At 39.1% G+C, this 24,369-nt stretch overlaps 1 pseudogene; it reads right to left on the bottom strand.

The window, feature by feature from the left end:
* Positions 1-1,157: 1,157 nt before the first annotated feature.
* On the bottom strand, positions 1,158-22,978 carry LOC128506350 (interferon-induced GTP-binding protein Mx1-like; annotated as a pseudogene).
* Between the last annotated feature and the right edge of the window lie 1,391 nt (positions 22,979-24,369).

Genomic DNA, 24,369 nt, shown 5'->3' with positions numbered 1-24,369 from the left:
AATAATTTAAATGCTGACATTGTTTAAAGTTTTACCTCTACATCATAAGTATAAATAGGCTTTACAGTGTGTATTGAAGGTGTATTACAAATCTAATTGTAGGTGCTTCACATACACAAACAGTTTAAATTAGATAAATACCATTTTTAAGCATTCACTAATTTTGGCAATTTTTTTTTTTTTTTCAGGCAATTGTGCAATATTTTGGCAGTTTTGGTTTTGTAACACACAAAGTATCAGGTTTTTTTTCTTTATCCCCCTTTTTTTCTTATTGTTTTTGTTTTTGTTGTTGTTGTTTTATGGGACACAACGTCACTGTGGTGCACATTGATTTCTGGTGTTCATTATCCATACAATCCATGAACAGATTTTGTTAGCAGAAAGAGAAAAATATTGTTTTTTTTAGTACAATTTATTGTAAAAACTTTAACTTTGTCAACTTACCCATTAACTTTTGTCTGTTGTTCATCTAATTAATAAAAAAGGTTTGTATAAAAAGCTGGGTTCCTGAGTAGTTCCTGCATCCTGGTCACTGAGGAATGTTGTTTTGTTTTACTGTGTACTATTCTGTATACGGGTAAAATGGCAATAAAAGCCTACTTGACTCGAACGTTAGTTTCACTGTGTACTATTCTATATATGATTAAAATAACAATAAAACCCCACTCTACTGGATTTATTTAATCTAAAGGTCCTCTAATAGCACTTCTTGTAGTTTTCAATTTTGACCAATTGGTAAAGGCAATGAGCATGCAGTTATGTATCACATGTCATGTAAAAAGGCTTTAAAGACCCTGTAAGTTAATTTAAACTCATCACCATTTTTATAGCACATGTTAAATGAAATTAAAAGATATAACAAAAAAATTAAGCTCAAGTTATTGGCCACCAAGAAATCAATTTTTAATTAAAGTGAAAAGAAATAATGAATCATCTCCCAAGCATGTTTAGGAAGGAAAAACATAAAATTCAAATAGTACACTCAGAATAATTTTTGATAGACAACACAGTACCATGGAAAATAACAGAATCTTTGGTTATGTTAATATAAATAATGTACAAACAAACAAAAAATAGTTTTGATTAACTATATTAACTAAAATAATTATAGTTTAAATAATAAAAAAAAAGGTTTAAATTTGCACTGACAATTGAGACTAAAATTCAATCACTTTTTTTAGAGCCTCTTTCAGATGAATCTGGCGTCTTTTTAACAAATCCATGCTATATACCTGAGATTTCCCTCATCCTCCAAATAGCAGGTTCCTCCAGCTGCTTTATCCGGGTTCTTAACATTATCTCAAAGGTCTTGTAGTTGATGAAGCCTGGAAGCTCTCTGCTTCTGTATTTTTCCTCATACAATTGTAGTTCCTCATCAAGTACCTTGTTAACTAGATATTTTCATCAAAGTATTCAGGATAAAGGTAAATGACATCAACTTCAGTGTGGGCCTTTTTTCCCTCCCTCTATATTATTATTTTTTTTGTCTAATAAGAGTGGGTATTTATACTGTATAGCAACACAACATAATTTATAACCTCACTGAATTTAGTTTAAAAACTGAAAAAACATGTAACAAAATGTAACCATATTTGTCATTAATTTAAGAAAACTCTATGTTATAAAGTAAAATGGAATGTAAAAAAACATATTTAATTTAAACGGGTAATGGGTATTTAACAAATGTGTAACAATAAAATGTAATGCTAAAGCAATGCTGTTAACATGCAGCCAGAGTGATATACCCTCACACCAGGTCACTTACATTTTATGCCTGATATATCTAGCTCTGTCTTCCACTTAGCAAAGTGTTTCCTCAGACGTGAGAAGATGTTGACATGCCGCAGACTTTTCAGCTCCTCTCCAGTTGTAAGGCTGATAGCATCTTGAATAAATGCTGTTATTTTCTAATAAAGAAACAATGTTCTTTAAAATCTAAAAAAAAAACTTCAATCAATGATTTATATATAATTATATACAAAACAAATAATTGTAAATTTATATGCTACAAGTAACCATGATAAGATGGTCTTATCATGGTTACTTGTAGTATATAAATTTACAAAAGAGTTACACAGAACATTTTGCTGAAATTTAGATGAAATGTGTTTTGTTATCTTAGTGTGATATATGTAGTGTTTTAGTGATGGAAAGCTATTGAAACTTTGTCACTGATTGAGTATTATAAATGGCAGAAGTGGCAACTGTAGTAAATGTGTAGCAAATCATAAAAAAAATCACAGGACAGTTTAGGACTGTACAGAGGATGTGACAATAACTCCCAGCTGTTTTAAATTTCAGGAACTACAGTATACTTACAGTTAGTGTTATTTCATTTTTGTGTGCAACTTACATCAGTCAGGAAGATCATTCTTTCTGTTGGATCTGTAGGACATTCTAACCCATAGCAATCCAGTGCCTCCTGAGTTTCAACCAACTTAATCTGGATTTGCTCCTCTATTTGTGGTAGAGATTGCTAAAAAACAAATTTTACCTTAAGTAGGGATGTTAGTTTATTACACAGTGTGTAGTCTTTGTGAAGGTACTAAATTTACCTTGATGTGATGGACAAGATTGTGCGTGAGTTTTTCAGCCAAGTTAGGAATGGTGGCTTTTCCCTCATTATACAATGTGCTGTAAAAAATATCAACTGCATTTTACACTTAAAAACAACAATAAAAATATAAATATAACATTTTGTACTAGTGAATATAGTTAATATTGTTGTATTTACATATACATTTTGAATACTGCATTTTTTTCATTAAAATGTAAAAGTAAAGAAATAGACAAATTTCTGCCAAATAAATTAATTTTAAAAATTAAGCTTAGCTAAAATATGCACCTGAATTGTGGGTGGTTTATAAAGAAGTCCTTCTTCTCGACAGCTTCATGTAGTGGGATGTTTTCCTTGATCTCTTGCTCTCCTCGGCACCTGACAATCATGTATCCTTTTTTGAGGGAAATAAACTCATTATCATGATGGTGGACATCACTGTCTCCTCCATGTCTCTATCCACCAGGTCAGGCTTTGTTAGGATGCCTGATTAAAACAGACAAAAGGTAATAGAAGACATCTAATGCATGTGTTAAAGCTAGACAAATGGAAAACGTACATTTTTCAATTTACTACACAATAAAATACAGACCAAGGGTTCTCGTGCCATGTGGATCAACTTCCTGAGCCATCTTTAGTGCTTCAGTAGTGGCAATGTCTACGTTACAGGGCACCACCACTAGCATGATGGTGGCCTGATTTGTGATGAACTTTCGAATCAGGCTCTTACTCTAAAATAAAATCAGGAATGTTTATTTTATCAGCTGTTTTTGTTTTGTCAGTTTATATTATATGTGTTAGGATTACAATGTTATTTATAATGTCATATTTAATCAGTAAACCACATACCAAATATAATTCATTAAATGATCAGTAAAAGTAATTAACCTGTTCTCTGATGTCCTCTGGTTGGCCTTTCATTGGCACACGAACAATACCAGGCAAATCAATGAGTGTGAGGTCAGGAACGTTGGGTGATGTTACCTCCAGGCTAATAAGCTCATGACTGATGTCCACACCCCCAGCTATTTCATTCTGAGCTAAAATGACATGCAGACGATAATAATTAAAACATTAAAAATAACTTTTGGTATACAGTACATAAAAAATTTACAAGCAGCAAATGTTAAAGAATATGCATTAAAAAAGCTATTTGTCTAAAATAACCCAGTAATAAAATGGAATACTCAAACTTTAATACTATCAAAAATACCCTGTATTGAGCATTATGTAATACCTTAGTTAAATGAATTACATATAATCATAACTACTGTATATTAATTTATGTTCCAGCTTTTTGTACTACAAAACACTTCTGCAGGTCAAAAGGACTAGGAAAGCAGGAAACTTTCTTGTACTTTTAACATAGCCTTTTAGGTAAGTCCTCGTTAAAATGAGGATTAAAATTAATTTCCTTATGCTGTAAGCATAATAATAATAATAATAATAATAATAATAATAATAATGCCGGGACAAGCACCATCCTAAGATTTGCCTGGGTGAATTCATTCATTCATGGAGGAAAAGTATTTGCCCATATTTTGTCTGAAATGTGATTTTGTGTGATATTTATATCTTTGTTGTGTACTTATAGAGTAGAGATGTTAACAGAGTCACCTTGATAAACAGCGTGATTCAAAGGCGGTTTGGGTGCTGTACACACCTTTTCTGATTATTGTATTGACATCTTCGGCATTTTTTATTTCTTCTTCAATATCCTTGTAATTAATCTTTCTATGCCATCTTTCATTTTTGCTCTTCTTCATCTTGAGTTTGAGTGGACATCTTGTCACCATATCTGCAAAGTTAATATCAGAGAATTAAAGGGACACTCCTATGAGGTGACAAATATAAAAAACAAATAATTACTTTTCTCTCTGTTTTAAAAAATATATAATTGAATTGATTTTCTGAGAATGAACTAAATTGCATTCATACAGTTTATTTTTATATACAAAACACACTTACATTTGCCTGACCACAAGGTAAAAATCCAGAAGACAGTAAATGTCACATCCATAATGTTAGTCAGATTAATTGTTCAGATTAATTGGCAGGAAGCATGCAGCCTTTTTCCTATAAAACCTGAGTACTAAAGTTCTTTTAAACTTCAATTTGTTTTTACGACATATAAAAAGATATATAAATAAAACAATCCTCAGGAGAATTTTTTTATATAATTAGGAGGCACACTTCAGGACTGTTTCCAATCCACCAACTCCCAGATTTTCCGTCAAATAGCAAACAAAGACATTAATAAATTCACAAACTCTATCACAATTGCATTGTTATGTGCACTGAACATATTATTGCAAAAATCTGTATCATATGCTTGAACCACACACCCTGGGTTAAAGTTGATATAAATACAGAGCTTCAAATTCAGCCTATACTGTATTTATCTGGAACCTGGCAGCATACGGGCATGGCTCCAGACCATCAGAAAAAAAAAAAAACACTATGCTAGAGAAACAAAGGTTGTAAGGAACTACCAAGGATCTGATCTCAAACATAAGTTTAGTCATTTCTTTTGTTAATTACAAAGGTGGGAAAATCTGCAATGGAGGCTTATTTACCTCACCACCCAATGCGCAGAACACTTTCTATGCTCAATCTGAGTCAAGCTATAATTATAAATCTACCATGGATAAACAATATATACAAGTTGCTGTTAACTATAGTCAGGAATTTGCAAATAGATATGAACATATTATACAGGTTGCTATTTTCTATGGACAGGAATTAACAAGTAGACATGTGCGAATATATACTCAGTCAGAAGTTTACAAATGTATTGTGCGTGGATATTTGTATTTTCAAACAGGTATGAACATTTTAGTGCAGTCCGTATTAAATAGTGTAATGGTAATGGGAAGAGTATAGGGGTGTGAGAGGTGTGGGCAGGTGTCAGTGGGAGGCAGAGTTCAATAAGGAGACAGCTCTGGGAAAGAAGCTGTTCCTCAGTCTGCTGGTTTTTGACCTGGGACACCTGAAGCGCCTACCAGAAGGCAGAAGAGAAAACGGCAGGGTGCAAGTAATCCTTAAGAATACTGCGTGCGCGACGCACACAGTGTTTCTTTTGAATGTCCTCAATGGCTGGAAGTGGAGTCCCTATAATACGCTGGGCAGTTTTCACCACCCACTGCAGTGGCTTACACTTAGCAACAAAGCAGCTTCCGTACCAAACTGTGACACAGTTTGACACACATAGCTCTTAAGGTGGGGGCCATGGTATGATAAAATCTCAAGGTGTTTTCCTTTAATTTGGCAGATAAGTCATTACAAAGGTCAAAGAACACTGATAGTCCCTGTCTCACATCTAAAACACCTAATTATGCATATCATTTGATACATGTGGAGAAAAGAGATGGAATATTTCACCTCTAACTCTATCTGATATCCACAACATTGTTTCTAGCCTTCCTAAACCATCTGATGTTCACTTGTTTGTGACCAACTTAAAAGCACAACACGTTATTTACAGTAGACTGGTCCTGATTTAAGGTGCATCTTAACACGTGTTCTAGGAGCAGAGGTGACGGATTCCTCGTTATAGGAAGACGGACCCCTCTTCATCACGAACATGATATACCTATAGATGATGAGATTGATGCTAATGGAGACACATGGAGTGCTTATTATTCACGGGCAGATTACAAACATATTGATAACATGTTCACTGAACTTAAAGCTTTTCTTGTAGAAAATCTCTCACAGGCGGCATCTATCAGTCAGGAACCAGGTGAATCAGCAGCTGTCTTTTTTAATAGGTTTAAAACTGCATGGTCTGAACACGGAGGACTTCTCTTTGGTCATAATATTTATCCACATTTAACACAGCTATTTTAAACTACATTTGTTATTAATATGAACACTGATTATGCCAAAACTCTTAAAATGTCTCTAGCAGAAACCGGAAATGAACCTGACATACAAATCCTGGGAGGGATGGTGCGCAATCTGGATGCTGCAGATGCCTTTATCACCACCTGCAGTGGAAACTCTAATCAAATCTTGCCGCTGTTTATGATTATGGTTTACAACAATCCACCAAATGCCAACATGCCAGGTGCAAACACTGTAATAAACTATGGCACTGGGAACGGCAATGGAAACAGACAATATGCAATTATTGCAAGGCAGAAGGACATTGGGCATGTGACTGTAGACAAAAACAGAACGATATGGAAAATGGGTATGTCTCTTCTACTTCACAGGCTCACCAAATGCATCCGACCACCCAATCAGGTACTCTGGGCCCAACCAGGCCTACATCTGTTAAAAAACAATGGGAATTTCTCTCATAGGGCTGCCCACAGAGCAGGAACCCCGCAGTGAATAATGACTCACAAAACCTACCCATTTTAATGTTAAATATCAGTGGTACTTCTTATCCTTTCATGGTAGACACTGGAGCTACATGCTCTTCTTTTAGTGGTTCTCAGCACCACGGCCCCGTTTCAGCATCCATTATCAGCTCTGTAGGGATTGATGGGGTCCCAATTACAAGACCCCATCAAGACAATTTCAAAACTTTTTAACCTTCTGTAACTAGCCTAGATGATCCAAATTTGCATTTTCGTCATCGTTTTGTTGTGATACCTTCACCTCGGTTCAATTTACTAGGCCGAGATGTACTGTATAAATTAGGCTGTTGCATATCTTTAGCAGAGAGCGAAACCGTTTTAAAGACCTATAATAAATTGATTTACTAATTATCTGAATATGTTCTCTGATGTGATCCCACAGGTTGATTCCACTGATGAATCTATTGTCATCTTATCCTACTTGTCTTCTGTACCTTCGAGGTTGTGGTCTACTCATGCTAATGAAGTAAACACAGTTTGCACTACACCATACACAGCAAAACTTAAAACACTGACACCTGTGTATTGTGAACAATACCCTCTTTCACCAGATAAAGAAGCAGGTATTGAGAAAGTTGTCATTAATACAACAAGGTGTCTTGTCAAGTTCCTATCCATTCTATACAATACACCTGTTAATCCTATACAAAAGGCAGGTGGAAAAGGATAGAGATTTACCCAAGATTTGCGCAAAATTAATGATATTGTAATTTCTGCCAGTCCTATTGTTCCAGATGTTGTCGTGGAAATTGATTGAAGACCCAGGCTTTGGTTTCAGAAGATCACGATCTTTATTTATCATGCAATAACGGCCGGGGGAGACTGCAGAATCGCAACACTGTCCCGTCGGCTCCCCACTTATATAGTCAACCAGGACAAAAGAATTCATTCTACATGCAACGATGTCATCCTAAACATCTGGGGTTCATCAAGCTTCCCCAGTCTAGGGGCCTCAATGTATATATCAGATTGTTTATGCAAGCAGAATCTCAGGCCTATACGTGCAGCTTCGCACACACATTTCTGAATACTTTCATATGGGCTACCATTTATTCCTTAAAAGGAAGTAAAGTTACATGAAATCAAATAAAATCAAATAAAATTTACTTCCATATCCCCCCCTCTGGGGCTTATAAGTCCCATATCACTGGTTATCTAGAGTGCAAATCCATGTGCTAGCCCTTCTTACACTAGCTAGTGATTAATTTAAATCACTGGACTTTTATCAATGACCAACCCATGTATTTGTACTCTAGCGAAGATCGAGCCAAACTTCTCTGCCCTCATTTGACTAGGACAGAGTAAAAGACTCGACCTCCTTTACCTTATACAGTACTTTCCATAACACAATAACATGACATGCATATATGAGTAATACAGTGATTTCCTAGAATTACATTAAGCTAAATAATCTGGATAACATATATATAGTTTAAACTGATCCATGCATAATACAGTACAATTTTAAAAGCAAATATAATTTCAAACAGCTGTGTCCTAATATATGGATCTTCAACCCAGATACTTTGCGCATCGTAGAGGGTCGCCTTTTGGGGAGAGGCCCGGCCAGTGCTTTCACCCAAGGCATGGCTCATCGTTAATCATCTTCTTCGTCCTCGTCCGAGGTGCCTGAATCTTCTTCTGATTCTTGTGAATCACAGTCAGGGTCATAAATGTCTTTGTCATTGGTTAGGGGTATTTTTTCATCTTGCCATTTTAATACTTCCATTTGTTGAACTGTAGCTTTTATGACCAAAGATTTTAATATAGGAAGCACACAACGTAACAACAATCCTCCTATTAATATAGCAAATCCTAAAAACATACCAAATTTAGCAAACCATGCTCCCCAAGCTCCCAGTTTTAGATTTAACCAGTCCCATATTTTACTATCCCTCCCAGCATTTTCAGTTACTTCCCATCTCAGATTTTTTAGTTGGTTCATGGCTTTAGTAAAAGTTCCCTCGGGTGCTGTGTTATTAGGAATATATGTACAACATTGATCACCAAACAGAATGCATACACCTCCTTTTTCAACTAATAACCAATTTAATGCTTGTCTATTTTGCCAAGTCATTGTACTAGTAGCTACTAATTGTTCTCCTAAAGCAGCCAAAGCATCCTCGGTATAATTAATAAATCTTTGTTGATTGTAGTAAATATAGTTAATCCATTCAGCATTTTTATTAGGTGTTATTGTCATGAACGGGGTGTTGTGGCAGGTGTTAAACGCCGTGGGCGGAAGGAGCAGGCATAGAGGCAGAGGGGTGGTGTAACCAAAAAGAGTCTTTTAATTATGGTTAAACACAAAGTATAAATAAAGACACAAACAAAGGAACAAACAAACTCAAACAATACTTAACTTTGTGCTAACAGGGGCTCTCTGGCAAGACACAGACAGGGGAACAAACACACGCCCTGTGGCGAGACACAGGCAGGGGGAGACACAAAACACGCCCTGTGGCGAGACACAGGCAGGGGGAGACACAGGCAGGGGGAGACACAGGCAGGGGGAGACACAGGCAGGGGGAGACACAGGCAGGGGGAGACACAACACGCCCTGTGGCGAGACACAGGCAGAGGGAGACACATAACACGCCCTGTGGCGAGACACAGGCAGAGGGAGACACATAACACGCCCTGTGGCGAGACACAGGCAGAGGGAGACACATAACACGCCCTGTGGCGAGACACAGGCAGAGGGAGACACATAACACGTCCTGTGGCGAGACACAGGCAGGGGGACAAACACCTAACAAGACACAAACGATGCATGGAGCTGAAACTGGACACTAGAGAGGAGGGAGACACTAGAGAGAACGGGAGACACGTAGAGACTAGAGACGAGAGACCAAGAGAGGGACGGGACAAGGGCTAAAGACATGGCAATCAGCTAGGCATGGCTTTTAGCTAAACATGGTTAAGCAGTGCTTAACCATGGCAGTTAGCTACACATACACCTAGCTAAGCATGTCTTCAGCCCCAACATGCACTAAGCTACACTTACCTAATAGCTTAACACAAACTAGGGAATGGGGGCACAGAAACATAGACAAAGAATACCCAGTGGCTAGGCGAGGCAGCCCAAGCTCACAAGCTAGTCGTTACTCCAAAGCCAGGAGGGACAGCACTCTAAAGCTAGGCGCACTGGGACACTAGGGGGAGAGGAAACACAGGACAGCTAGAGACACAGAGAGGCTATGGCTAGAAGCATGCTAGTTACTGTAACTCAACATAGATCTTAGCTAAACACGCTCCTAGCCAAACACACACCTACCTACTTACTTGCTCTAGCTAAACACAAGAACACAGGAGGACAGGACTGAATCAGCTCCACTCACACAGACACACACAAGATACACAGAAACATTGCCAATAAGAGAGCCCAAGTCAACACAACTAAAATCAAAGTACAAACTAAACAAATAACAAAACAGAACAGAACAAAATGCCCACACAAATGACAGTGGTGTTACCAAAAATGCTCGACCCAGTTTCCCAGTCTAAACAGCTATTTATAGATTGATTGATGGCTACCTCGGTTCAGGTGTGCACTGCCTCACCTGACCGAGGTGCCTGCTGGGAAACTGAGTCGGCCAACAAAAACCACAAAATAAAAACAGTGACCTCTAGTGGAGGACGCTTACAGTTATCCATAAAAAAATAGATTTAAATCCAGATTTTACCTAATCTCTGGCTTTAAATTCATTAGGTATACCCGTGGGTTGGCCTACTGAATCTATGTACACGTTGGGATCTGCCTGATAAGCCCTTCTTATTCTATGATGGTCTTTTGAGTTACGCTGTACAGGCTGGTCTATATTCCAGCCCGCTATTGACATTTCTTGAAGCATCCGGATTCTAGCACAGATTCCTCTCCAACTTTTTGGTAATGTTGCCCTCAATTATGTTCCTCCACAGAGCCAGAAAAAATCAGCTACTGGTACTGATTGGTCATCATAACGGAACTTTAAGGGAAACAATAATGTTTGTTTTATGCAGCTATGTGTTATAGTTATATTACCCTGCACTGTGACTGTTGCATGAAGTGTAGTTTTCTTATGAACATCCATTCGTGAAAAAGAGCCAGTGTCCAGATGCCACATTATCATACAATTACCTTGAAATTCCCCCACACTGTTATTTTCCACTGTTTTATTGAAACATTCATACTCAAGGGTATAATCTATTTCATACTCAGAGGGGATTTCTATCTTTTTTTCCTCAATTCTTACGTCCAGCTGCTGGCACCATTCCCCCCATTCAGGTGTATGGAAGTTATTAAAGTAATCTGGACTACTCAATATTGCTAAACATTCAGCTGGACACAGAGGTCTTCGGAAGACATGTAGATGACAAAACTGTTGGGTAAATTTTGCACAATGTCTAAAGTCATATGGATTGGGTACCACTATAACCTTTTCTAATGGTGATGGAGTACAAACCAAACAACTAGTTATTTTATTTTCCTGGGCTGTGTAGGCAGCCCATTTATACCACTCATTACTTTGTGCCATGCTTAAGAGTTTTTCCTTTTTCCTGCCCATAGATTGATAACTAAGAACCTTTTGACCAACATTTACTTGCTGTAAGGTTAATTCTTAGGAAGTCTGGTTGGATCTTTGTAGAGGTGAGCTGACCACAGCTTGATTTAATACCTGGAAAATAATGATCATTAGGTATGCTGCCCACTTTATTTTCCCCATTTTTCTTTTTTATTTCCTCCACCCCATTACACAGATTTCAAAACCTTATACGTTATCACTGTCGGGTGGTGGGTCTTCTTCTTCTTCTGCATATTTTTTCCTACTTACTTTAGGGATTCTTGTGCAATGGTTTAAGTGATACCAGGTGGTTTTGCGTTCCACTTGGACTGCTGTGGGGGTGGCTGCTACGACCTTGTATGGCCCCTCCCTTCTGGGTTCGTGCCACTTCCTCCTGAACACACACAGATAGACCTGGTCTCCTAGAGTGCTGGGACACGGCGCGTCTTTCTCTTCCTCCGGCTCCTTGCTTTTTTCCTGCACATAAATGGCTTTATGTATGGCAATTAGTTTCTTTATATATGATCTGAGTTCCAGTTGTAATTGTTCCAGAGGTGGGTCTTTATAGGGTCCTCTACAAAATGGCACAGGCATGGGTCGACCCGTAAGCATTTCATGCGGGGTTAAGTGGGTATTTCTGTTAATTTGCATGCGATAACTCATTAGTGCAAGAGGTAAAGCATCAACCCAGTTAAGTTTTGTACTAGCACAAATCTTGTTAAGTTTAGCTTTGAGCGTTCCGTTTATTCTCTCTACCATACTTTGGGACTGCGGATGATAGACACACCCAAATCTTTGCTTTATTCTCAACTGTTGTAATACCTGTTTTACCGTTTTCTGAATGAACGCGGATCCGTTGTCTGAACTGATTTCTGACGGAATTCCAAACCTAGGTATCACCTCTCTGGTGAGGAATTTCACAACTGTTCCTGCCCCTTCATCAGCAGATGGCATTGCTTCTACCCATCTACTAAATCTGTCAATTACTACAAGCATGTATCTCTTGCCTCGAGCACACTTTATCATGTCCACATAATCCATAACCAAATGCTTAAAAGGTCCCTCTGGTACCGGTATATGGCCAATAGGTGTCGCTGTTCCCTTTCTAACGTTATGCTTAGCACATATCTCACATGAAGCTAGAAACTCATCAACCATAGCATGCAGATATGGAGACCAATATCCTTGTTGCTTGATTTTCCTCAGAACCTCTCCTCTAGCACAATGGTCAAATCCATGAGCATCTGAAATCAAAATGTTCAACAACGCTGTAGGAGCTATGATCAGACCTTCATGTGAACGCCAAATACTCTGTGCATCCTTCTGAGCTCCCCTCTGGAGCCACATAGAATGCTCATACGGTCCTGCTTGCTGTTGAATCCAAATAATATCCTCCAACTTGGGCTGCGGTTCTATAAGGACTATTGGCACTTGTACAGCTAGTTGACACTTAGATGCTTGCTTTGCTTCTAAGTCTGCTATGTTGTTACCCTTAGTGATATAATCATTTCCCTTTTTATGGGCCTGACATTTAATGATAGCTAATCTTTTAGGTAGCATCATAGCAGACATTAGCTTACTTATTTGTTCAGCATGCTGAATGGGAGTTCCATCGCTTCTTTTAAACCCTCTTTGTTTCCACACTGCTCCAAACAGATGACATACACCATGTGAATAGGCTGAATCTGTAAAAATATTTGCCACTAGTGCTTTGGCTAATTGGCAAGCAGGGGTGAGTGCTTTTAGCTCGGCTAACTGAGCCGAACACGGTTTGAACAGTGCTTAGCCAAAATAGGTTTAAAATCTTCTCCATCCTTCATTACTACTGAATACCCAGTGTGACTTCCTACATGATCTCTAAAACTAGATCCATTAACGAAGTAAGTGACTTCTGCTTCAGCTATAGGTTTAGACTCAAGATCAGGCCGTAACCTGGTAAATGACAATGAATTCGCCACACAATCATGAGCTACTCCTTCAAAAGATAAAGGAATCAATTCAGCTGGATTAACTGTGTCACACCTCTTTATAGTAATGTCAGGATATGTGAGCAGTGAAGAATATGCTAGAATGCGAGCTTGAGTAAGAACAAATTTCCCTTGTTCTATTAATTCTACCACCTTATGATGTGTGTAAATAGTTACTGGGTAACCCATAGTCAAAGTGGATGCTTTGTCATATGCATAATGTACTGCTGCAAGACCCTGTTGGTAGCAAGGCGGTTAACCTTGTGCTACATTATTTAGCTTAGTGCTGTAGTAAGCTAGGGGCTGTTTTCTCCTACCACTGCAGGTTTCCTGCATCAACACAGCTGAGGCATATCCATCAGCTCGGTTAGCCACATACAGATAGAACGGTTTGGTATAATCAGGTATACCTAAGGTAGGTGCTGTCTGCATTTCTTTTTTGATGGATTCGAAAGCTAACAGTGCATCTGTGTTCCACTTTAAGGGAGCACTTAGATTTTGCACTTCTTCTTTTTTAATGATCTCTCTCAGTGGAGCTGTTTTCACTGCATACTCCTCAATCCAGTCAGCACTGAAACCTGTTAAGCCTAGGAAGGTCATCAACTGTTTAACTGTTTGTGGTAACGGTGCTTTACTTATGCCTTCTAACTGGGTAGGCGCTATGGCTATTGAACCATGAGAAATTTGCCGCCCTAAATATTCAACTTGGGGCTTGCAGTATTGCAACTTAGTTTTAGACACTTTATGACCTCCCTGTGCAAGCTTGTTGAGCACTTTAATGGAATCTCTATGGCATGCTTCTAAAGAGGATGAGCAGATTACGAGATCATCCATATATTGCAGCAGGTTACTCTCCATTATTAAATCTGATAAATCAGCTTTTAAAGATATTTGGTGAGTGTTTGAATCCTTGTGCCACCCCACAATATGTATATTGTTTACCCGCATATGTAAACGCAAACAAATACCTACTCTCTTCCGCCACTGGAATACTGAAAAAAGCTGAACAAAGATCAATCACAGTAAAGTACTTGGCATAGGGAGGGACATTAGTCAGCAGTGTGTGTGGATTTGGAACATCAGCTGGGTAATCCTCAGTTATGTTATTAATTGCACGCAAATCATGCACAAGACGCCATTTATTTGTACCTGGCTTGATCACAGGGAAAATTGGGGTATTACAACAACTCGTTGTCTCTTCTAGCACAGATGCTTTTACAAGGCCTTTAATAGTGTTTTTTATGCCAGCTTCTGCCTCAGGTCGCAAAGGATATTGTCTTATCCTGGGCAGTTTTACATTTGGTTTAAGTTGTACTTGAATTGGGCTGGTTGACTTAATTAGACCTACATCTGTATCATGCCGAGACCATAATTCAGGTGGGACCTGACTCTCCATGTCCCTATACAATTCCTCCTCGGCAGTATTAATTACTTCAGAGGCTGATGTAATTTGGGGTTGTGAGTTGCTGTTAATTACCACTTCCTGAGGAGTACCAATCAAGTTATTACCACACAAGATTTTCATATAGTTTTTATCTGCAGAATGAAAAATCAATGGGTTTATGGTTGATTCCCACTGGACCTCTTTAGCTTTTTTCATCATTGGTCCTAAGTCCTTTGAGCTGTAGTTTTTTCCTACATACAACGTCACATGAGGAACAGAATCAGTTACATTAAACCACCTTTTTACAAAATCACACTCATCTACACTGATAGCTGCTTCTTGCTGGCCTATGATGATGTACTGTGTGATTAACTCAACCTTGTTCTCCCTTGTCTCTTTCTGCCATGTCTGTTCTAAGTCAGTGTCCTTAGCTGGGTCATAAATCATTGTGCAGTGAAAAGCCGAACAAGGTAGCTGTGCTTCAGGAATTTGTGCTTTAATGAACTTTCCCCATTTATGGATTATTTGACTAACGTCTTTTTCCAGCCGTCCTACCCAATATACATTTGCTTGTGGCTCAATCATTACCATTTGATTTTTAATACCTTTCATGTCAACATACACACCTTCTGGAGAACACAATATTTGCAGTCCTAATTTACATAAAGCATCTCTTCCTAATAAATTTACCGGTGTCTGACTTGAAACTAATACAGGTAGGGTCGCACTTTTGTTGTTAGTTTGTAGACGGACTGGAGCGGTTATAGGAATTAACTGCTTTTTTCCCGCGAATCCTACTGTCTTGGCAAATTTTCCAGACATGGGGAGATGTGAGGCATGACTTAAGTTTAAGCATGTATAAACCGCTCCTGTATCAACTAACATGGGTGTACTTTTACCGTCTACCTCAATGTTTAACATGGGTTCTTGTCCTGCACTAGTTTGTTAAAATAGGTAACTGATTCTCCCCTGTAGGATTCTCTAAAACCCCTAATATCCCTGTTTTGGACCCCCCCATGGGTTTACTGGGCCTTGAACCTGATCTCGAGGAGGCTGTTGCCACCCCCCTCCCACCGCACTCCTTTGGGCTTGGGGCCATGGATGGGAAAGGCAGTGTGATCGGTTGTGTCCAGCTTGTCCCAACCCACAACATACGCCTGGGGGAAAGCTAGACTGAGGGTTCCTTTGTCCTCTCTGTTGTTGATTGGCTCTCCACTCCCTCGGCCCTGGCTTTTGAGTGAAAACGTTAATGCCAGGCGCAGGCATCTGGTTTAAGTTTGGAGAGAATGCGGCTGGTGCTGTCATCGCAGTAACTGCAGCTGGCTGGACTGTGGGTGATGGATTGCTTGGGGCCCTCATGGACATTTGCTCTGCTTTCTCTGTTCTTAGAGTAGCTTGGACTTTTCTCTTGTTTTTCTTTGTTAATTCTTCAAGCTGTAACTAAGCCAGTTTTCTTTGCAGTTCTTTTTCTTTAGCTTTCAACTTCTGCTCATTTTTTCTATACTGTTCAACAGCATGTGTGACGTGATCACAGAATTCTTTGTGTGATTTAGAAGTTAAGCGACCACATCTTCCAGTTTACTTTTCACTGGTTGAGGCATGGCATTTACTATGGTTTGTCTGAACAGCGTAGACAACAATGCATCTCCTTCTGGATCACTTTCAGTCTCTTGCTTCCATCTTTTTAGCTGCTTCTGGATGTACAGAGTTGGATTCTGTTTCTTCCAACTTTTCCCCCTTTAAAGCTTTTGGGTCCACTCTAGTTGGATATTCAGTACGCAAGGCTTGCCACACAGAAGGACGATAAGCATCAAACACAGTTCCATCCATATGGTATGTATCTATGGCCTCGCTCAGGTCAGAAGCCTGGAGGATCTCCTCCAATTTCCCTCCGCCTAAAATCTTTGCCAACAGAGCTTTCATGTCCCCCACAGAGAAAAGCTTGCCTGAGGTCTCCTCTTCTAAGACCTTAATCCATTTCCCTGCACCCTCGTGAATGTTAGGGAGGCGGTTGACAAGCCCCTCGAGATCCTGAGTTGCCCATGGTACATATTGTCCCCATGCACCTTTAATTAAAATTGGAAATTGTGGAGCCAGGTTCCTAAGTCTCCCCGTGTCCCTTCCCAGTTTCCAACTACCCATATTAACTGACAAATCCTCTTCACCCCCTTCCTCTCCACTGCACAAAGGCCCACGCCCAGTCCTTAATGTTGTATCTACCTGTATCTGACTTTTTACTGGTGTTTTAGCACTCCTGTCTGTTCTCTCTCCACTTGTTTGCACCTCTTCATATTCTTCTAACTTATCTTCCTTCCCATACAACCTTTTTACTCTCTGTAGATCTGCCCTTACTTCCTTGTAACAATCTAATGGTGTGCTTTCTTCTCTATCTGTTTTCCTATCCTGCCTCTTTCTTGACTTCACACACGACTCTCTGTAGTCTCCGTCTAAATCTACATGACCTTCCATTTGCATCTCACCAGACACTTCCACCGTGCCTTTAAGCAGAGGGAATTGACCTTTAGTCTGCACATAGGGGGGAGGGGTGACTAAAATTTCCCCTCCATTACTCTGGGCCTCACTTCCTGATTTTTTAGACTTTTTCCTAGCTTGCTTTTTCTGTTTTACCACTTCCTCCCCCTCCTTCTTAAACAACGCTAGGACCTCTCTCTCCTGCTGTCTTTTCGACTCTCTCTGTACACGCTTTTTCTCTCTTGATGCTGTTTTATAATTTCTGATTAAAACTTCCATCTCCGAACACAGTGTCACATCAAATGACCCTCCCTTTGGCCATTTAGTAATCAGATCTTTAGTCCGCTTTTGCCATTTCTTAGAGATCTTATTTATGAGATCTGCACACAAAGGATGTTTCAGCACTAATATCTCCTCTGGAGAGGCTGCCATTATGCTTTATAGCCTACTTCACTACAACTTAGTCGTACGTTAACTTGTGCCTATGCGCTTATTTTAATGAATAAACTTTTCTTACAACAACATCCAATATTGTATACTGCCAAAAATATCCACCTTCCTTAACAAGCTTTAAAATGATAATCACTTCTTAATGTACAATATTGCCAAAATCACAGTATATTTTATACACAGTAAACACTTTTATCAATAACCGAGTAATGGCACAGTATTAATATAGGGTTCAAACACACTCATCACTTCAAACTATTTATTTATTTATTCAGTCATAGGCTTAAGCATTCATACTTTATCCCTCTTTTCCTGGAAAATAGGGCTTATTCTTTGCATACTTGTCCCCTTTACTAATTGGGGCTCATTAATACACTCACACTTGTCCCTTTTATTGAGTAATGTTTAACTATTTAACTCTTTATTCAGTTATTAAACTAATAAGGGCTCATACACACACGACTCCGGTCTGGCAACAAGCTGCCCCCCCTCTGAGGGTTGTACACACAATTCCCTCGGGAGGTCCAGGCCTGTTTACTCGACACGAAGCTTATGGTTTCACTCAACCAGCCTCTCTCTCTCTCAGACACACTCAGGCACACTTAGAGCTCTCACACACTCAAACAGTAATAGACAGACACAACATCAATTAGACACAAACAATTGCAATTGCATTCAACTTAATGGCACAAAATAGTGCTCCACATAGAAAGTTATGACACAATGCTTATGCTTATGATGTACACCTGTACATTCCTTATAGGGCCAGGGGTAGCTCAGTGGTTAAGGCATTGGACTACGGTTCGGAAGATCCCAGGTTCAAACCCCACAACCAAGTTGCCACTGTTGTGCCCTTGAGCAAGGCCCTTAACCCTCAACTGCTCAGATGTGTAATGAGATAAAAATGTAAGTCGCTCTGGATAAGAGCGTCAGCCAAATGCCTAAATGTAAATGTTATAGGAAAAGATATCAATAAATGCCACAAAACCCCATACAATACAAATTTTAATGTGGCTACAAAATGCTTACGACACCAAAAAGTGTTCCTCATACGAAAGGGTATTCTTTTATTAATTGTTGCGTATCCTCACAAAAACAATATTACTAATTAAGCGCAACTCCGTATTAACCTCCTTCCCCCTATTGCCATTCAATCAAGGCCCACTTGACAATGAGTACAAATTAATATCAAGACTATCTACCTTTTTACATTGCCCTCTTAGCAACTTAAATAGACACTCAAATGCGCTCTCTCATACCACCTGTTATTGCTGCCATCAATCAATGCCCTCTTGACAACAAAACAGACAAATGCAATGCTTATTTTATCAATTTACTATCAGTACAACAGTTAGTAAGCTGATGCATGCATTTCGTTCTGGAACCAAAGCCCATGTAGAGACTACTTAATTTGGAGAGGTCTTTATCAGGTGTCCTTACCACCACAGGTTATCCCAGCAACCAACACAAACTAAGTATATAAGCGAAAGTTGCTTACCCTTTTTAGGTGGCCACCTGTTTGTGCTGCCCGCCAAGGATGCCCACGGTGATCAGCCACACCTTTGCCCCTTCACCACCCTTGCTCGCAGCGCCAAGATGTCGTGGAAATTGATTGAAGACCCAGGCTTTGGTTTCAGAAGATCACGACCTTTATTTATCATGCAATAACGGCCGGGGGAGACTGCAGAATCGCAACACTGTCCCGTCGGCTCCCCACTTATATAGTCAACCAGGACAAAAGAATTCATTCTACATGCAACGATGTCATCCTAAACATCTGGGGTTCATCAAGCTTTCCCAGTCTAGGGGCCTCAATGTATATATCAGATTGTTTATGCAAGCAGAATCTCAGGCCTATACGTGCAGCTTCGCACACACATTTCTGAATACTTTCATATGGGCTACCATTTATTCCTTAAAAGGAAGTAAAGTTACATAAAATCAAGTAAAATCAAATAAAATTTACTTCCATAATGTCCTATTCATTTTGATGTCAATACCTCCAAATCATTTATATTTTACAGTAGTTGATTTGTGTTCAGCCTTTTTCAGTGTCCCTGTCAGTGAGCAGACGCAGCCTATATTCGCTTTCACCTGCAAAAACCAACAACTGACCTGGACTCGTCTTCTTCAAGGGTTCATAGACTCTCCGGCTGTGCTTCACGGCTCCACGGCTTCCCTGACCCTGCCTGAGAAAGTCCGCCTTCTGTTATACGCCGACGACATCCTTCTCCCAGCTGAAACTGAGGACTTATGTTGCAAACATTCACTGCGCATGCTGACACATCTGGCTGATGTTGGAATTAAGGTATTACTCACTAAGCTTTAATTTTGCTTACCCCAGGTCTCCTATCTGGGATTCACAATCACCCAGGGACAAAAAACATTATCTGCTGCTCACATACAATCTGTTGTTGAGATTCGTCCACCTGACATGAAGCAAGCAATGATGAGCTTTCTTGGACTTATAAACTATTGTAGGCAGTTCATTCCTGACTGTGCCTACCATGGCAAGATATTGTGCCAGTCATGCTCCTCCACTCAACCAGACAAAATCACGTGGACATCTGAGATGAAGGACTCTTTTTGTTACCTCAAGCAATCTCTAAGTTCAGCTTCAGCATTGTGTCTACCTGATTATGGCAAGCCATTTTACCTATATGTCTCTGAAGGCAGCAGGGGTCTTAGCCCAGTTGCATACTTATCTAAAACCCTAGATACTGTAGCATCAGGACTTCCTGCGTGTCTGCAAGCTGTGGCTGCCTCTGCTCTCATTGTCACAGATACTGAAAAGATTGTTCTCTCGTACCCCTTAGTATTACACTCATCTCACCAAGTTATAACAATCCCTAATAATATTCAAACACAGCACATGACAGCTCAACGTCGTTCACGATACGAAGCTATTCTTTGTGCCACACATAATCTAACTATTAAACCAATATCGACACCCAACACTCCGGCTGTACTCGTACACTGTCTTATGAAACTCTGTGACACTGATCAAACCCAACCAGACTGGGCTGATTATGACTGTGATCACCACTACCTCCGCAGTAGGCTCTGATTTATCTACCACTCCTTTAGAGCATGGCACGCATATTTATGTTGATGGCTCTGTTTGAGGCCTAATGATAATGTGACATATTGCGGCTATTTTATCTATCAACTGCCCAGTATTGTATTAGAAGCTTATTTGCTTTCAGCTCAAGCTGCTAACCTTACCAGTCTTAAGTGTTCATGATAATGCCTCTGCTTCTCTCCCTCTGCCTACAGACAAGCCTACTTACGCTTTCATCCCAGGTGATACAGTGCTGGTGAAAAGTTTAAATCCCAGGAAGGTGGGGGATGCTGCCTACAGTACACTTACAACTGTGCAGTGACACGCACAGCTGTTCTCAGAGACTCACAGCCACAGTGGATTCACGCCAGCCGTGTAAAGAAGGCACTGCAAACAACTCTGACTGCTTGCGATAATCGACCACAACCCTACAAGATCTCCTAGCCTGCACCGAGGGGCTAGTGGAGCAACACACGTCCTGAAGACACCTCAAAAAGGGGCTCTCGTCACTTCTCACCTTTTTTACATACACCTATACAGTAGGTTCACCTTTGTATTAGCTTGCTTTTTTCCACATTTAATTTTATTTTTGTGCCCAAAAAAAAAACGCCTGATGACCTATGTACTGTTAATAAAATTTTTTAATTGTGATTCTAGAAGTGATTCAATCCTAACCATCTTCTCTATAACTTTTCTATCTATTCTCTTTATCTTTTCTCATCATCATCTTTGCTGACTTTACTAATTATAAATCTCTGCTTCTTCACATTAATATCTCTTGCTATTTTAACTAATTGATAATCACAAATTCTTTTAGAATTTAAGAGGGCAACTGTTAGAATTATTTTATATATAAAGGAGTTGTTTCTACTCTCTTGCTCTCTTCCTCATGGATCTAATATTAACGTGTTAAATCTTTCCTGCTTCTACCTTTCTGTCTCCTTATCTGTTCTTAAAGGTGTAAATGCTCCCACGCTCACCTTCCCATTTTTTCTTTATGTCTCTCTCTCCCTCTTTCTCTATCTCCCTCTGTCTCCTTTCCCCTCTCCCCCCAACTCAAGCCAACATCTTGTAATCCATCTCTGGATCTCACCAGGACATTTACAATTGTTCATGTTCTTACCACATGTAGTAACATGTGTCGATGGCACAGGCGTTTGGTCAAACATATAGAAACCCCATCTTTTGCTGTCAATAAACAGAGACATTTCTGACAGACAATGTGTGTGTGTGTGTGTGTGTGTGTGTGTTTGACTAAGTCTTTGCTGGCGCCAGAAAAGCTTACCGAAGCACAGGGGACAGACCGAGCAACTTGCTTCTTTTACTACGCAACTTTTAAAACCCTTACATCCCCTCATTTCATTAGTTTTGCTTCCTTACATAAGCAAAATTTATGAAATTATCATGACTATAGGAGGCTACAGCATTTTACAATGTTACAAACTTTAATTGTTTTATCTCTGTGCGTTTCTTGGAAAACCAAAACTTGGATGCATCAGGATGCTTAACCTATTATGCAAATCCTTAACAAATGATTTCTCTGGACAACATAGATGTTTGCCCTAGTAGCTAGCCACACACAATAAACTTGACTTCCTTGAAAATGTGTAACGCTACAACGAATGTTGTCCAGACTGCCAACATACAGATCCTCTGAAGGCATTCATTCGAGAACCAGCAGCCTAAAGAACAGTTTCTACATGTGGACCATCATAATATATAATACTTTTTTTTAGACATTTTAATTTTTTTACATTTTAAATTATGATAATTTTTTTATAAATTATTTTTCAAGATGTCCTTTTTAAACAAACCAAAACAAACCGAAAAAATAAAACTTTAACATGATAAAAAAAAACTCACTCTGTGTTTGTGAACGGTTAAGTAATCAAAGAATGGATGGCAGAATAAAGGTTAAGTAATGAAATTTATTCTTCATTCATTACTTAACCTTTCACGAACACCGAGTGAGTTTATTTTTTTGAGAATTTTAATGATTGTGCTTGGACTATACTTCACAACAATGCTCTCATTCTTCATTTATTAATTTTTACATTTGAGAAAGAGACAAGTTAAGATATAGAAGTTAAAATAAAATCAATATTGCTTTATTGTTGATGAAAGGTGACTCACCACTCCCACATGGCAGTGGGACCCCAGAGAGAGCCTCCAGCATCAGGTCCATGTGCGGACGCACTTTCTTCTCATACTGCTCATTCAGGCTAGAACAGATGTGGCCATTAAGACTGCGCGTGTTTTCCCGCGGGATGCCTCAATTTAGCGCGCGGCGCGCCGCGACTTGCCGTAAGCAACATTCGGGAATTTTAATAAATGTGTTGTGCTTCACTGAATATCCGCCAGATGGCGCATGGAAGAACTTTATTTAAACGCCGGACCAAGTACTGAACAACGAAGAATTGTGTATAATTACTTAGTCTAAAACAATATTGTTCCCAATGCTGAAGCAAACATGAATTTTATTTTGCTTTACAACAGATCTTTTATGATAAATGTGCGTATATGTGCTTTATATTTTTTTCATAATGATGAAATGAGATGCCCAAATTCGTGCTTTAAAATTCTTAATAAGTTTCTTATATATTTTTTGTAATGTTTTAACAGGGACAAAACAGTGAAAGACATACCAATGTCTCGGTTTACATGGTGTTGAAATTAATTTAATTTCCTGATAGTAGGTAGTCTTAACTATGCGAATGTCCTGATTCATAAATATGCCAACATATCTTATTTAAAACGTAAAAAATGTGTCGACATCATCAGAACAATATATATTATATTATTAAGTAAATATTATTTTATGACCACGAACTTCTTCGGACTTTTTATAATAATAATTATATTTGCTGTTTGTGTCCAGCATTTAATAATTATTTCATACATTATTTAACCACGGCTGGAAATAATAGCTGGAATGTGATGTGATTGTGAATTCATGACTAAAATAAAGCAGTTTGTCTTTTGTAAAGTACTTTCACTTTACAAAGGGCAGCATTTTATTAAAAGGTTGATAAACGTGTGTTGTACAGTATATACACCGCGACAGCGAGCGCAGTTACTCACTTCTCACCTTTCATGTAGGTCTGCTCGGAGTAATTCGTTTTAAACCCTCAAAAATGCGTGTGTATACAGCTCAAAACCTCCATCAGTTATTAACGATAGCATCTATTTAGAAAAAATGCCCCAGTGATTTCGGAGCTTCAGGAAATCTCCCGGCGCTCTGCGCATAACACCGGGCCAACTCATGTCGGAAAGAATTTATAAACGGTTTCTAAACATGGGCTATTGTTTTTTTTACTTATAGTATTTGTTAATTTAATTTAAATGAGGTTTGGGCTCAGGACTTCGATTCGGCATTGTGATTCTCCTCTTTAATTTATATCATAGTTTTAATAAGCGCTCAGGCGCATGCATGGTGTTTTCCAGAGCGCACCGGCAGAAATAGACTAATGATTTTATACTCGTCGGGAAAACAGCAAGCAGACTGACTCTGACCATTTAAAAAAACGTTTGCGTTCATTTTCTTACGCACTCAAGTTCACCAAAAAC

Source organism: Clarias gariepinus, chromosome 18 (genome assembly GCF_024256425.1).
Source record: "Clarias gariepinus isolate MV-2021 ecotype Netherlands chromosome 18, CGAR_prim_01v2, whole genome shotgun sequence".
Lineage (NCBI taxonomy): Eukaryota > Metazoa > Chordata > Actinopteri > Siluriformes > Clariidae > Clarias > Clarias gariepinus.
This window is presented reverse-complemented; position numbering and strand designations above follow the sequence as displayed.